Below are 17,032 nucleotides of genomic sequence, written 5' to 3'. Positions count from 1 at the left end.
GTTAAAAAAGAGCAGCTATTTATGGAAGAAAATATTACAATGCAGTGTATAAAACTATGTAATTTTGCATACAAAATATCTGCCACTTAATTAAAAATAATAAAATAAATGAACAATTGACTAAAAGGACTGTGAACATATCTATAGAAATTCATATCTTTAAATTGTTTGCATAAGCACTGAAATTAACTAGATGAGTAAAGGTTAAGAAAATAATAAAAGAACCATGGTAAATTTTGACAGTGAACTGAAAACTTCAAAGGGAATGTAATTGAAAAAATAAAATGAGTAAACATTTAAAATTTATAGTTATTTTAACAGACTTGACAATGGTTAGAAGGGTAGAGTGAATGAAACACACCATATAAAGGATAAAAACACAAAAGATCATATGAAATACCCAAAAAGTAAGGACCTGGTGTACTGTGTGAGGAACCAAAATCACAAAATGAAAAGAGTAAATTCAACGAAGCAATATTAAAGACAAAGCGACAAAGACTCAAAATGGTAAAAGCTATCCAGCCACCATTTTAACAAGAAACTAAAATGTAAGCAAATAAATATAAATATAATTTCAGTTCACCCTAACATATATATTACTATTGAAAATAAAAGCAAACAAAACATTAAAGATTTCTGGAGCAAAACTATATATTACCTGAAAATTAAAACTGTAAATTATAGTTAGATTAACATCTAAGGTATAAAAAAAAAAAAAAAAAACTAAAGAAAGGAAGAAAATGACAAACAAGTACATTTTAAAAGAAAATAGGAAAGAAAAAAGCCAAATAATCACTGAAACAATCTTCAAAAAAAAAAAATGAAATTTCATTCGTAAACACATGATAGCCGAGTGTAATGGTGTATGCCTATAATCCCAGCAGTTGGGAGGCTGAGGCAGGAGGATCATTGCAAGTTCAAGATAAGCCTGGGTACAACGTGAGCTCAAGCCCATCCTGTACCACATAGTGAGACCCTGTCTGAAAAAGACAAAAAAATCATTGCTGTAAACACATGATAATTATTATAAAAAGAATGATTACATAAGTCACGAAAATATGTATAACTATATGTATTATAAAGAATATAATACATCATATACCACATTTCAAATACTGTATTGTTTTAAATATGTAACATTTAAATGATCTCTGCCATAATTTGAGATGTCGTTAGTGTAAAAATGTGAATTAATAAGTTTAGAATGCCAGCTGTTCATTAAAGGATATTTAATAGTTCTATTCACTGGTGTGAAATTGACACGACAGTAAATAATGAGTTCAAAGTATTAAGTGAATGTTAATGCCCAGAACAAAGCAAAGGCATTTTTTCCCAGAAATTACTGCTTAGTCAGCTGAATAATATTTAAAGAGGGGGATTACATCTTTGTTTTTGATGGTGGTGCTTTTCAGGACAGGTTCTCACTATCTAGTTCAGACTTGCCTTGAACTTCTGATTCTCCTGGCTTCTGAGTGCTGGGATTACAAATGTGCACCGCCATTCTCAGCTTAACTTTGCCCTGGGTTTTTGAATGCCCAAATGCTCACACATTCGCCCCCATAGTTAAAAATATGGTCAAAAATTGTTAGAAAAATATAAGCCTGATTTTATGCAATAAATTGTTTATCTTAAATTTCTAATACACTGTTTGAAAATATGTGTAACAAAATCCCAACCCAATAGACTGGAATGGCAAAATTCATATGAAGGTAATAAACTGTCACTTTGGGGGGAAGTAATAAATAGAAAATGTGTAACAGTCTACAAATGTAAGAAAACATCAACGATTAAAATATGCCTGAAATAAATTAAATTTACGGCTTGGATGTGACTTAATTTTGTCACCCCTAGGGTACACGTGCAGGATATTTGTTCCTCAGTGCAGAGATGTTAAAAAAAAAGTTGAAATCTTCAAGAGATGGAGTGTAGTGGGAAGTCCTTATACCACAAGAGTCATGACTTTGGAAAATAATTAACATAATTCTTATGGGTTCCTAGTTGGTTCTTTTGAGTGAATTGTTGTCAGAGTCAGACCGGATGCAATATGAGATTCTCACTCTGCAATGCTGTTCTAAGTATTCCCCTTTTCTTTATAAAGTACCTGGTCTCTGGTATTTTGTTAGAGCAATGAAAAACTAGTACAAAAAATAATACAAAGAAACAACTTGCACCAAGAGTGGGATTGTTGCTATATCTATGGTTGAAGGAGGGATGGATTTGGTAACTAGTAATGGTCAGAGGTTGAAAAAGTTGAGGGGAACAGGTGTTAAAAATTCTAGGATGGGAGCTGGGGATTTAGCTCAGTGGCACAGTGCCTGCCTGGCAAGCACAAGGTCGTGAGTTCAATTCCCAGTACAGGAAAAAAAAAAAACTAAAAAAAATTTAAAATAAAAACTCTAGGATGGTGTAAAAAGAACAGGTTTGATGAGGACTCAGAATACAGACTAAGGAATTTGTCTCAGCTAGAAATGAGAAGTCAAATAGATAATGGAATAAAGACCATTCTTCTCACCCTACTGCCAAGACTTTTATCCAAATGCTAGAGCTTTGTGGAAAGCTGACATAAAAGTAATAATCTAGGGTATTTGTTAAAAAGTATTTTTGTTTTCTAAGTGAAATATAAATTGTTCTGCATTGATTGGGCCTTCTTCTATGTTTGGCTGCTTTCATTTAATTTGGAAGAAATAGAAACAGTGGAAAGATTTAGAAAATTCACACCTTAACCAGGCAAAGGTTTTTTTTTTTTTAAAGTGTTTGGGGAGCACAGTTATTTCCAAGATGATAGAAAGATTATCATAATGAAAGAGAGACTCTTCTAGGAGAGACCCAAAACGCATCTAAATACCTAAGAAATCTCTAAGGATGCCTCTCTCATAATGAACCAAGAGGCCCAGAAAAGCCAGTTTATCTCAGAGGCTGAGAACATGCCCTTCCCATGGGCATGCTCCCCAGGGTCACCTTGGGGTTTTATTCCCTGCTGCCCCTGAAGCACTATCCAGCCATTCTGCCTATTCAATCAGGAACAGACTCCATACTTGCCAGCAGCATGCCTTGCTGGCTATCTTTCACACGGTGTTGATTCTACAGGAAGGAAGAATATAAGTGATATAAAGTCATAGAAGCTTTCACTCAGATTTCAGTGACAAGCCCAGGAAGCTAGGCTGAGGTCTGCTGTGTGTGTAGAGCCAGTGCAGAGATTTCCACTGGGTACATGGCTGACAGAATCATGGGAGTGGAAACAGCCTTCCCACGGAAAGGATGAACAACCAGCAGAATGCAGCACTCAGCTGAGGAAACTGCAGTTAACACCGTGCTGCCAGACACAGCACCTAGGAGACTGTGATGGAAAATCTCACAGAGGCAGAGATGATAGAGACCTTGGAGTGCCCCGTACACCACAGTGTATAGGGTGCCAGTTTGGATTTGGTGTCTGGCCCATCTGGACTTTAGTCTTTCTTTCATCTATTTACTCCTTTCAACTTACTTGTTTCTCTCTTTTGGAATAAAAATACTTGTCTTATCCCTGTGCTATCAGTATTCCTTGGAGATGACTTAATGTTTGCTTTTTACATGATTGTGGTTGAGAAACTTTGCCTTGAGTTTCAGATGAAACTTTGCAGTTCACATTTCAAGTGATACTTGAGTGTCTTAAGACTTCAGGGCTATTAAGCATGGAATGAACGCATGTGCACCGTGAGACAGACATAATCTTGGTGGCCAAAAGTAAAAGGGCATAGTGCTGTATGTTATGAATGTGTCTCCCAAATATTCACTGGTTGGGAGCTTAGTCCTTGTGTGACTATGTTAGTGCAACCTTCAGAAAGTTCTACTGATGGCAAGGTGATTTGCTCAATGAAAGCACTGCTTCTGGAAGCTCTCTAAAGGCATGAAGTGGGGGCTGGGGATATAATTTAGTGGCACAAGCACCTGCCTGGCAAGGGTAAGATCCTCAGTTCGATTCCCTGTACCAAAAAAAAAAAAAAAAAGACATTAAGTAGTTCTTCTAGGACCACAGTTAATTCTGCAAGACTGAGTTCTTACAAAAAGCAACCTGCTCCACCAGGTTCTGCCTGGTCTCCTGTCTTCTGTGTGATCTCTCTCTCAAATGCTTTCTACCATGACGCCATCTATCATGTATTACCAGTGATACTTCACAATGGCCCTATTCCTGCTTCTATGTTTAGTTCAAAACAGTAAGCTAAAGAAATGTCCACCCTTTATAAATTATGCAATCCCAGGCACTTTGGTATAGCAGAGGAAAACTAACACAAATAACTACATAATAATAAAATTAACATATTTTTAATTACACACACAAGAGACCAAAATGTAAGCACACCATCTCAAAGATTGTAACTCTGCAAATAATTGTAGGTGTTCAGGAACAAATCATAAAAACATTAATAAGGAATACAACTGACCTTCTAATTTTCACTTTAAAAATTCTGCCAGGATTTATTGTCAAGCTGTGTTAAAAGTTGATCATATTCTTTTGATTGGGAGTTTGATTAAAATAAAAATAGAAATGAATTAATGCTTAAAGCTTTCCAAAGAAATGCTATTGTGAGCAGTACATATATCTTTGCCAAAATGTGGATGGTGTGAGTCAGCTTGTATAATGCCTGATGTATTACTTTGGCAGTCAGATACGATCTAACCTAAAAGTAGAAACAGTAAAATCCTTGGCAGTGACAGCTAGAGCTCTGTATAGAACACTTTGAGGTTGGGAGGTGTGATTCAGACAGCAAGAAACAGAGCTGGTCAATGTTAAGATCCTTTTTTCTGATGATATAAGGTCTACAGAGTTTGTATGTAATGAAGTTCCGTTCAATGATACATTTTAAAGTAAATATTATAATCTCACTTTATTAAACATGTACACTCCCAAACTACTCAAGGCTATTGTTACTAAGGTAAGAGATATAAGTTAATGCTATTAATAATTTACTTTGTACAAATATAAATTTGTTATGAAATCATTGCTTTGCTTTGCAATTTAGCATGCTACGTGTGAGAAATATAATGTAAAAATCATAGGTAAAAGGATAAATTAAATGTTCCAGAAAATCTCAGTTCAACCTATACATTTTTAAAGTGTATTTTAGGTTTTGTGGTAGCTTAACAATCTCCTCTGCTGATGGGGCAGGTGACACAGATTTGTAGCTTTTCTCAGGAAGGAAAAGAATAGTAAGTTTTTCAGGTTAACTTACATGTAATTATAAATTATTTCCATCATATATGTATGTTAATAGTTTAACATCTGAGAGTTTATGAAGACTTCAGTATACATATTTTACATGTATAGTAATTATTCATTCAAAACACAATACTGCATATAATTGAGACCAATATCAGAAAAGATAAGACCATGAGTTTCATCTGACATAAAATGAAAAACTTTCAGGGGCTGGGGATTTAGGTCAACTGCACAGCACCTACCTGGCAAGTGCCAGGTTGTGAGTTCGATTCCCGGTACTGGGAAAAAAAAAAAATAGAATGGAAAACTTTCACTGAAGTTGGTAATTTTCTTCAACATTTATTCTAAAGCTGAATTAAATTCAACATTTTCCTAGTGATATTAATTTTCACTAGTAAGAGACTAACATATATTCTTATAAAGCCAATAAGATGTTTTGAATTAATGAAAAAATGATAGTTTATTATGGTTCTTATAACTGTTCATAACAATTATTAATCTTTACAGTCAATTGATATTAACTTAGAGAATGTTAGAAAACCTTATTCAATGGAGATTTAGAGGTAGTGTGCTTTCTTAATTTTGTTCTCACAAGCAAAAATACAAAAGAGAAATAAAATCTCATAAAAAACATTTGAATGATATTCAGTATTGAAAGAGTTTCAAATCTGGGTGATATTTAGGAGGATATTCAAATTTCAGAGAAAGTACAATAAACAAATGGATTTTTAAAAGCTCTTTCTAAAAGGTTACCATATAATTAATTTAAAACTGAAAAAGACATCCCTTCTAAAAGATGCATCCAGATTATTGATCATATAAATGGCTTCTGACTAAGAAATCAGCAGATTTTATCCAAATGTAACATATTTGCTGAGTGCCTAAGAATGAATCAATAACTTATCTGTTCCTCAATTAACTGCTTTTAAAACAAAACAAATATGCTCTTCCTTTCTTCTCATGATGGTTTAAGACTTTGGAACTTAAATTTTCCCACACATCAGAAGCACTATTCAAGCTTATTGAAAGACAATTGCTGTGTAATGCTGAATACTGCTGAATACCATATTCAGAAATTTGGCCTCAGTAGATAGATCAGGGGGACCACCCACACTCTAACATGTTCTCAGATGCCAGGGATGCTCTTGGTCACAGGACTGACCTCATTTGAAAGTTGCCATTTGAAGACAATAATCAAAACTCTAAGAAGGTTAAAGTTATAACAAGCAACAGTGGGGCAAGGGACAGCCACAGCCTAACAGGAGTCAAATGAACCATTTCCAACATGGCAAAGAGAATACTTTTAGCTGCAAAGTAGTTTTAGAATATAACACAAAATATATAATAAATATAGCTCAAACCATAACCTGTACAAATGACTAAGTAAGCAAATAATTGGAAGAAAATAGACAAATCTCTTCTGGAGAATATCAAATAATTTACATAAATAGTACTTCTTCAAGGATGTGAACCGTAACTCTTGAATATTTCATTGTGAATTGCATTGAGTGATTTCTTTCATATGTGTACAGTGTGAAAAAGCATGGAAAACACCTTTATCCTGCAGAAACCCAAGAACTATCACCTCACTCAGATGGTTAAATGTAAAATCAAAAGTGATGCTATGTTGACAATGTGTATTCCTGATACAATGTGGTAAAGCAATGCCTTGCCTCTGTAAACTGCCCCCAGGTATCCATAACCCCAGTCTCATAATGAAAAAATGCCAAACAAATTCAATTTATAGACATTCAGAAAATACTTGGCTCGCTAAATATTTCAAGGTCACCCCTAAAAGAGAGAAATCTAAGAAACTGTCAGAGCCAAGATGAACTTAGGGAAACGTGTATAAATGCTACCCAAGAGAGCACGGGGGAAACATGAAAGTACTACAAATATATTATCTTGAAACACACAAAGAAAAAGGAAAGAAGAACTTGTATACATATTTTAATACTAAATTTCTCAAGACAGCATGCAATTAATACCAGTTACCTTTGGCGTCTATAATTGCAAATGGTGTTCAAAGTGGTGGCTATTACCTTTGTGACATTTATGAGGATGGCTAAGTGCTGAAGTGCATATACATTCTCTTTCTCTCTCTCTCTCCCTCTCTTTCTCTATATAGCTATGTATATTTTTAAAATATATTTTAAGATAAATGATGTAGGTAAAATAGACAAATTTTAGAGCTACACTAATAAATATAATTGAGCTTGCTTTGGTCATTTTGTGTCTATTATGAGATTTTACCTCTTCTACTACAAATGAATATGTATTATTTCATCTTCTTTTCTCATTTTAATTTTTATGCACAAAGTTTCAACCCTTTGTGGATGAGATCAAATCTTAGTGGCAGAGCACTTGTCTAGTTTGGACAAGGTCCTTGGTTGGATTCTAACCATGATGCAGAGAAAAAATCAAAATGAAAGGAAAGGAAAGTTTCAACACTTCACATTGATGTTCTAGCCATTGCTAACCATTTAACTCCACACGTTATTTTGAGAAAATTCAAAAGCATTTTATTTTTTTCAAAAGCATTTTAAATGATGTGATAATGTTCTCAGATTATCAAAAATTATGTCATAGTAACCAAGTCATTGATTAAATTAATTTCTAAAATACAGCTGAGCTCTATTTTAAAGTGGAAGATTTTCCAATTAGCTTCTCACCTTAGAAACTACAGAAAATTCATAGATGGTAGATAGAGAGAAGTAGGGAGGGAGAGAGACAGAGAGAAATACGGCAAGGGCACGACTGTAGAGGACTTGGTAGCGCTCTAACACATTATTTTATTCAGAAAGTATTCATTTGGCAACTATCATTAACTGCAGTGATTCAAGGTGACCTAACGTGACTGGTAGACCTTGGGGAAAGAATTACAGCTGCGAATCAGTGCCTGATGAAAATGGATTTAATTAAACTTCATTTAAAAATATCCCTCAACTAATGTTTAACCAGCACAAAGTGAAATCGAGGTTTAGAAATTCCTGAGATAAACACTTAATTTCTTGTAAAATTATGCAAGACACATTTCTCTGAAATACTAACGAAAGTATAAAATGATGACTCCCTAAGAGTGTATGAATATGTGTGTGCTGCATACACCTTTTCTGGAAGAAAGCAGATAATAGCAGCAGTGTTGGATGTGCCTTTTCTCCAGGGCAGGCTTTGATATTGCAAGTGGCTGTCCAGCCAGATTTTTTGTCTCTGGGTTTCAGGGAGATATAGCTGTTACTTGCATCCAGAAAGTTAGGCACAGTTTATCGGGGGCTGCACAGCAGTGCACATCAGTATTTACACAGTCCTCTTCCTCTACAGACTCCTTTGTCATTCTGTACTGAGTGCATGCTTGGAACTGTACAGCGCACTATTTTGTGCTTTCATTCCCATTGCAATATCTCAGTCAATAGGCTCTAGCAACTATGATAAGAATTACAGTCATTTTGTCACACAAGCAAAGGTGAACACCATGTCCCGTAAGGATAACATTGACTTATGAAAGCAAATTTTTAACTTTACTTAGATTAAGACATTCTTAATAACACATAAAATTAACATATCACATTTAAGCCCCACATTAAAAATCATAATGAATTTCTATTGGCTATTTTTATAACAATTTAAGAAAACAAGAACTTTGCTGTACTTTAATCTTTCCTCTAAAAACATAACAAAAAAGAAACGTTTCATCAGTTACTTAACACTTAACCTTGAAGTATTATTTATCCAATTCTTTTAGTAACACTCCTGAGTGATCACACTTTTACACTCATTTTTCAACAATTTTCATCAACATACTATTTCTAATGACATACATGATAATTTTTGATTCACATGTTCTTTTTATGCATGCTATATATATTTGAAGCATTAAAATATAATACTGAGTTAAATCTAGTAGCTACACAAGAGTAGCCATTTATTTCATACTAAGCAGTTCCATTTATCAGTATAGTTAGCTTTAGACTCTTCTGGTTTGATGGAATCTCTGAAGACACCTTCCTTTACTATTTTTAAATATATTAAAACTTTAAATAAAAATCTGCCGTGAAGCATGAGGTCCTGAGTTTGATTCCTGGTACCAAAAGAAAAAAAGAAAAAAATCTGCTATGGTGGTGCATGCCTGTAATTCAGGCACATACAGGAGGGTGAGGCAGGAGGATCACAATTCAATCCTGGTCTGGACAATTTAGTGAGACTCTGACTCAAAATAAAAATTGAAGAAAATATTAAACTTGGTTAATTTTTAGAACTAGAAAGTATAAAAATAATCTCATTAACATGTTTTTAAATTGGAGGACCCAGAAAATCACACTGACATCTCAGAGTCTAATAGACAAGGAGAATCTCATTGACTTCTGAAGTTTTCAAGCCTTTGTAGAAAATATCCCCAGCTTGCATGCTTCTCTTTATCAATTTGCTGACATTTCAATGAGCAATCATATGTTTTGTCTATTTTTGCATAAAATTACACTTTTATAAATGCTAGTTTTCTTTCTCTTCATCACTCCAACTTGGTACTATCAGTTTCTCTTAATCCTCACAGATAAATTTCCCCTTAAGCTTGTACATGTGTATGAGTATGTTGGTGAAGTCAAACTTAAACTCTTAGGTCTTTCGTTGTGCTTGTGTGCTGTGTTTTCATCTGTCTTTAGAGTAATGGTCTGAAAGGACAAGAGCATCTGTCTGCTGTAGTTTGCTTTGCTTTCCTGAAGAAAATGTTGTTGTTGGCTATATTATGTCTTAGATGTGGTGCTTGTTTAATGGAGGGATTTAAATGTGGAAAGTTTGCTCAGAAATAGTATAAAACTTCAGGGCTCTCATTTTGTTGAGTGTCTTAAAACTGTTAAAACTGACATGCCCTGTAAGTTTTTATTTGGATGGTATAATTACCTAAACAGCTTGAAACAATATTCAGATATCAAACTTAGCTTTTTACCCCAACACGAGCAAAGACTCATGTTTCTGTTGGGGGGAGATCTCAAACCTCAGAGACATCCCTTGTCATCTTTACGACTTAGGATTTACACAGTTCCAGACTTTCGGCTGGCCGAGATTCTGTGGACAGTCAATCCCACTCACTTGTCTCTCTCATGGACAGGAGATGATCTTTCTGCCCTGGCCTTAGGGGGAAAATCCCGACAGCTTTCTGACCCTGCTTATGCCAGAGACAGCTAATCTTTGGCCACTCTGGAAGATACTGCACTGGCCTAAGCCCTTCTTGTCTCTTTCATACGCAGCATGACCCATGTTAAAACGTGGCAGCTTCACTATTGATGTTTTCCTTCGTAGTTTAATTCTGCTCGTGTCAGAGGTAGCTTAAAATTTATGCAAACTGAACTTATCTAGGAATGAAAACTGATTTGACTCTAAACAGATAAAAGTGCTTATAAGATCTGAGGAAAAAGCAGTTGCCTCCATTTTAGTCTTAGCTCTGCCATTCAAGTCTTGCTTCATGAATATACTGTTAATATACGGCAGACAAGTCAGAATTTGCATTGAAAATGATACCGAAAGATTTGGCTAAGAAACGCTCAGCTGCGTGTTTGATGGTCCATGAGTGCCCTCCACAGGGTGCAGGGCAGACTTCTTTTAAATCGTTGCCTCTGTTTAATTTTCTTGAGTGTTCTGTCTCCGATCATTTCTGTATTAGAGAAAATTCATAAAGGCTTGAAAAGAAATTAAATTCCTTGATCTAATTTAACAAAGGTTTAATCATTTACGTGAAGAAGCAAAATGTCGATGCCAGCCTAACCCTCACCCCCATTGTACATCATCCTGTTGCTTCCAATTGCTTGATAAGAAGCCCCTGAAAAATGCTATTTTGATTCTTAAACAACAGGTAATGGATTTTTAATAGTTTTTTTTCAGCTGTTCTTTCTGTAGGAAATTGAGTTAAGAGCACAAATGTTGGCAATTACTCTTGTATCCCGTACCATTTGTTTAGAACTTAATAAATCTGCAGCAACATTTATACTTTCTAGGCCATTCGTTCTGAGCCCCTTGCCTAAATCCTTAATGAAATACTCCTTCTCCTGGCTCCTGCAAATGAATAACGGAAGTTAGAATTTTACCAAGAGATAGCAAAGATCTAATAATACCCATATTCGCTTATTTTGAAAACTAATAATTTGACATAGGCCAAAATAAAATCATAGCTAAACTAAATCAAAGGAACAAACAACTTCCACATGGAAAGGCAGTTATTTTGCACTAAACAGTAATTGTTTTGTCAGGTTCTTAGAGTCAGTGTGGGAGAAAGTAAGCTGAAAGAATCAGGAAAACTAAAGCAAAGAGAACCCAAAGTTTTGATCAAAATGTTTCTCAAAGTAATCTCTGGGAGTATCACATTATTTTAAGACCTCATGCTACACAATAGCAGGCATATTCCTCTAAGTATTAATGAAAAGTAAAGCTTGCTAGCAACAGAAGCGCTACTCATAGCACATTTTGATAAACACATGGCAGCTCAGTACTCTCACTCCCCTTGATCAAGTCTGGGAAAGCCAAGGATCAGGGATACAGAAGCTCCTAAGGATGAGCACTGCTTCCTCAGTCTTTGACTGTGGGCATTCTGACCAGCACTGTGTGAGCCTGGATGAGTCCCTGACCTCTCTGTGTCTCACAGACCCAGTTCTATCACAACAGCACCACCACTGTAACACACAGGTCTAGACTGATCAGACAACTCTTTTTACTCCACTTAGGTAAAAGTTCTCACACACAAACACATGCACACACACACACACACACACACACACACACACACACGTGTGTGCTTCTCTGATACAGAAAAATGTTTAGTTAGCCATAAATTTAATTCTTCAATCATGTGAAGGGCAAAGTATAACAAAAAAATTAATGGATGTCTGTTTGTTGATATGTTTTCTTTCTCTTATTTTTAAAGTGAAAAAGAAGGATAATCAAGAGTTCTACCATTTAAATCATCTTCAAAAACTAAACATTATGTGTTAACTGATATCACAAACACTGCTAGAATCTACCTATGAGTTATTTTTAAGAAACTAAGGAGGTTTTCTGTGTCTTACAAGTATTAACAGTAGAACACAACAGTTTCTAAACTGTAGAAGCACGTGTCTCTGTTTTGCAGCTATGCTATACTCTATCTGGAATGAGTGACTTTCAGGGTCAACAGATGGGGAAGAGAAATCATCAGGACAATGTCCTGCAGTACACAGGAGAATTTTAGGAAAAAGAAGTGGAGATGGATTTCGACACCTCTACCCTCAAACTATTAAGCAAAACTCATCCAGTAGTAGGCCATGATGACTTCAGAGAGTGGGAGGTGATCTGGCGAACGTATTTTGTATGCCCAGAAAGAAATAATGTATGACTGTGTAACTTTTTCCTTGTCTCACCTTCCTCTGGGATAAATATCAAAGCACAATAGAAAGACATCGGTTTCAACTTTGGCCACTTTACCTACTACTATATAAGGAATCCAACTTTTTCTTCGGCAAACTTCTAAATTTTTATTCAGTATGTTATAATGCTACTCTTAAATGTAAGAATTTTCTTCTCCCGCTTACTTCAAAACCTTTATACGATAGATCCATGTTTTTAGAGATCACTTCTAAAAACAACCTTTGTAAAATATTTTGATTTCTGCTTGGACACTTCACTTACTTAGGTAGGCAAATTAAGAAGCCCTCAGCATACAACTTAAAACGAGCTGAACAGCGACATGTTTATCCCATTTTTACAATAATGAGATAAAGTAAAATGAATTCAATAGAAAAATTATCACTGGAGAGAATTCTTTTGCCTAAGAGCTTCACAGTAAAGCATGTTTATTGCTTGATTAAATATTAATATGATTAGAGGTCATGCTCTTTGGTAAAATCCCACTAGTAACACAGAGTGGAATAAAAACATTCAACTTCAGCATTTTTGTAATACGTTGAACACGGTGTGACTAACAGCTAAAAATTGAAGACTTGAACTTGCATAGGGATTCCATAGACCTGACTCTGCTGTGATGCCGCAAGGCCAGAGCAAAGGGGACATTTAATATGCAAGAAATAAAAAAGGAAGAGTTTCATTCTCCTGACAGTCTAGACTGCGCAAAGCCATATTTCAAATCTAAGTAGATCAAATTATAGTTAAATAAGAACATGTGTCTGTATTACCTAATCAACCATTATGGTTATACAGGCTAATTAGGTAGAGTTGAATTGTAGCCTATCATAAACTGGTGATTAAATGGTAAGAAGAAATATTCAAAGACCTGTCTCTATTAATAGCTCACTGTGTGAGTTCAGATGAATTACTAAGGTTCTGAATATCTCTATTTTTTATTGTGTAACTTGAAGGTAATGTCTCCCCTGGACCTCGTAGTTTTGGGACATATTTAATAAGAGCATGTCACTCAAAATGAGTCAAGGTTCAAGTAAGGAATATGGAAAGGTTTCATAAAAACAAATGTGTCTAGATTGCTTACCTATGGTATCACTGACATTTTTTAATAAATATCAAAATATTGACTCAGCAATACTGAAGTATTTATTAAAAATATGTAAACAAGTTAAGAACTAAGATGTCATGCAAGCTGGTTTCTAACTCAGTTTTGATACTGGGATGTACTAAGAGATCCATTTATGTTAATATTGTTAAATAATTCTCATGTAGATAACTCATTTTGTATAAATTTTTCTACTTTAGCAATTTTCTTTTGAGTTCCTTTCTCAGAAATGTTTCTGGTATCTTAATTTGACTGGGTCATCATCTGATGAGATAACTAGAACCCAGAATTGTAGACTATTATCTTTTACTTAGATCGATTAAATATGCAGAATGTTAGAAATGCATATAATTTAAAGTCAGATACTTCTTAAATCTGGTGAATACATTTTCCCCTTCATATGCAGTTGTCCCTAGGTATTCATGGGGGGGATTTGTTCTGCAAACGCCTGTGGATATTAAAACCTGTGGATGTTCAAGTCTCTCATATTAATTAGCATAGCATCAACATTTATACTCTCTATATTCTACTGTGTACTGCAAATCCTCTCCCCAGTATTTATGATACCCAGTACGATGTGAATGTTCTGGAAGTATTTATTATTTTGTAGTGTTTAAGAAATAATATTATGGAAAATGTGTACATATGCAGTACAAATACATTTTTCCAAGTATTTTTAATCTTCAATTGGTCCAATCTGCAGATGGAAAACCTGCATATATGGAGGAATGACAATAGTTACAATAATTGAGGAAAACAATTCCTTCTATTTTATTTATTTTTGAATTCAATAACTATGGGTGAAATTAAACTATTAATAAGATAAAATTCCACTACTGGTGTTCCCACAAGTATGAATCAGGGGATTTCAATTAACAAGATTGGCAGCTATGTTAAAACAAGACCTAATTCAATTAATATCGATACCTCTTCGTAAATTACATGGGGGAATATTGCATTTCACACAGGAAATCTGTATCACACTTACAGCATATAGCAGTAATTTATGTCAGACCTTTTAACATGCAATCTTTCAAAGAGAGTTCAAGACTCCATAAAGGAACTGATTGATGGGCCTTAAGACCTCTCCCTTACATGTATCTACAACACAAAAATCCACTGTGCAGATTCCTCCACAATCCCAGCATTTATATGTGAACTATACACATCCTGAACTGATGACAACAGGGTATTTGTTGCACTTGGTCTCCAGGGAAACAACACTCTGCAGAATCCCCACTTACACTGCTCCATGCTAAGCTGCCCCAGAATAGCCTTCAAAGAGCCCTTGTCTCCATCTGTGAGCGGAAGGTGAAGTGCTATGACGGCAGCTGCTAATGAGCTGACCCACCTCCATCAGGCCAGGCCTAAATTTATTTCTGCTGTACCCCTAGGGAAGTGTCGGCCAGGAATGTGAGTGAGAGGACAAGAAATGGTTGCCCCTTCCCCAGAAGCATGGCATGCACCCTAGCACACTTGCTAATTTGATAGTTACAACGGATAGTTAAGGGGGACAATCCACGTACTTTTCCTGGTACTGCAATGTCAACTACGTGTTTCCTTCTAACTCTTCCAGTTGCAGCTTCTCTCCGACACGCTCTTTTCATGTGCCCATGACTCTGCGCTTTGTCAGCTGTGCTTGCTCCTAACTGCAGACCTCGCATAGAGCATCCTTTGCTGGGCCCTGTGCTGCCCAGCTCCCTATCTGTAATTGACAATGAAAAATTTTAGTACAAGCAACTGGAAACACAAAAATTGTCAAAGAGAATTTTTATTCTGATGGTACTGATTAGTTGTTCATTGTGAGGAGAGTAATAAATAGCAGGTGGTTTTCACTCCTAGAGCCACCAGCAAGTGAGGCTAATATGTGGGATCATGAGGGGTAACTGGCTGCATTCTGCAGAATTGAGGCAAAATGGAAAATGTTATATGCTTTTGGTTTCCTATTCTGGGGGTTGTTATACTCCATTTAGTGACCTTTTACAAAATGTTTCTAGTGGATACTAAACTATCTCACAGAGAAGTACCGCTCATCTTTGAAATTTTACAGAATGTTCTAAACAATTATTGCCACTTGAAATTTACCCTCATTTATGCATAATGAATCATCTAACTAAGTTGATGCATTTATATTTATATTTATTTATAGCTATGGCTTATACTGCTCAATGAGGAGGAGTGGTTTTGAGGTTTAAAATATTTAGGTGTCTTGATCTACTCAGTTCTTAAAGGCATCAAGAATAAAACAGCAGAGTATAATACATGATAAAGGATCATACTGAACATGTGGATGTAATGTCATGATCATGTGTGTTTATGTGTCCATATGTATGAGTGTGTGCACATTCACATGCAGTAGAGTCCCAAAGAATCCATCTGAGGGCCTGGATCCCATGGCAATGTCCTACATGAGTCCAGGTGAACACCTGGAGCCCATGGCAATGTTCTCCAGGAGTCCAGCTGAAGGCCTAGAGCGCACAATGTCTGATGCAAGTCAGTATCAAGAATCTGCACTGGGAAGGCCCAAAAGCCAGTGGTGGAAGCTCAAAAGTCTGCACAAGTGGTATGAAGGGTGTGTTCCAGCAGGCTGAGGGATCTGCATTGGAGCCAGGAAGCGACGCTCAAGGTAAGGACCAAAGCTTCCCTGAAGAGAACCAGAGCCATCCTCAGTGCGGCAAGGACCTGAGGTCCTCCAATGATGAGAAGACCTGAGTTCATATCAGGAAAACCAGCATGACGAGCTTCTCCAAGACAACCAACAGCACACAATACTCCATGCTATTTCTCCTTTTTATGTTGTTGGCAACAATCCTCAGGCGGGCCTTTCATACCCAGCACCATGCTGATTCAGTTAAACTGAGTGTTAAAAGTTGACCATTAGTTAATCTACCACATGAACTATAGCATACACTATTTTGTCAACCAAAATTTGCTTTGTTACAGGGATTTTTTTCTTAAAACAACTCACTTTTTCCTGAGAATCATGGAACAAAAATGTTCTAAACTTAAATATACAGTTTGAAACACAAAAGAACAGCAATTGTTTGCAGTTTCTGCCACCACTTGTATTATAAAACATCTATTTCATAAATGCTAATGTTTTTATAATTCTTAGTCTTGGTGTATCAAAACATTTGCAGAAAGTTAAAGACTGGAAAATCGATGCATAGTGGAAGATTGAAAAATGAAAGGTAAGAAGCTCATGTTAAGAGGGAATGGCATTTTTGGTACTGTGAAACATTTGCTGGTACAGTTATTGGAAGTAACTGTGATGTCATTTGTTTACTGAGAAGTTACAGTCCGATCTCATCCTGTACTCACTAAGTGCTTGTTATGATAGAGGTGGGAAG

Source organism: Chinchilla lanigera, unplaced genomic scaffold (genome assembly GCF_000276665.1).
Source record: "Chinchilla lanigera isolate Chin_1 unplaced genomic scaffold, ChiLan1.0 scaffold00006, whole genome shotgun sequence".
In the NCBI taxonomy this organism is placed as follows: Eukaryota; Metazoa; Chordata; class Mammalia; order Rodentia; family Chinchillidae; genus Chinchilla; species Chinchilla lanigera.
The sequence above is the reverse complement of the archived record's forward strand: the minus strand, read 5'-3'. Positions refer to the sequence as shown.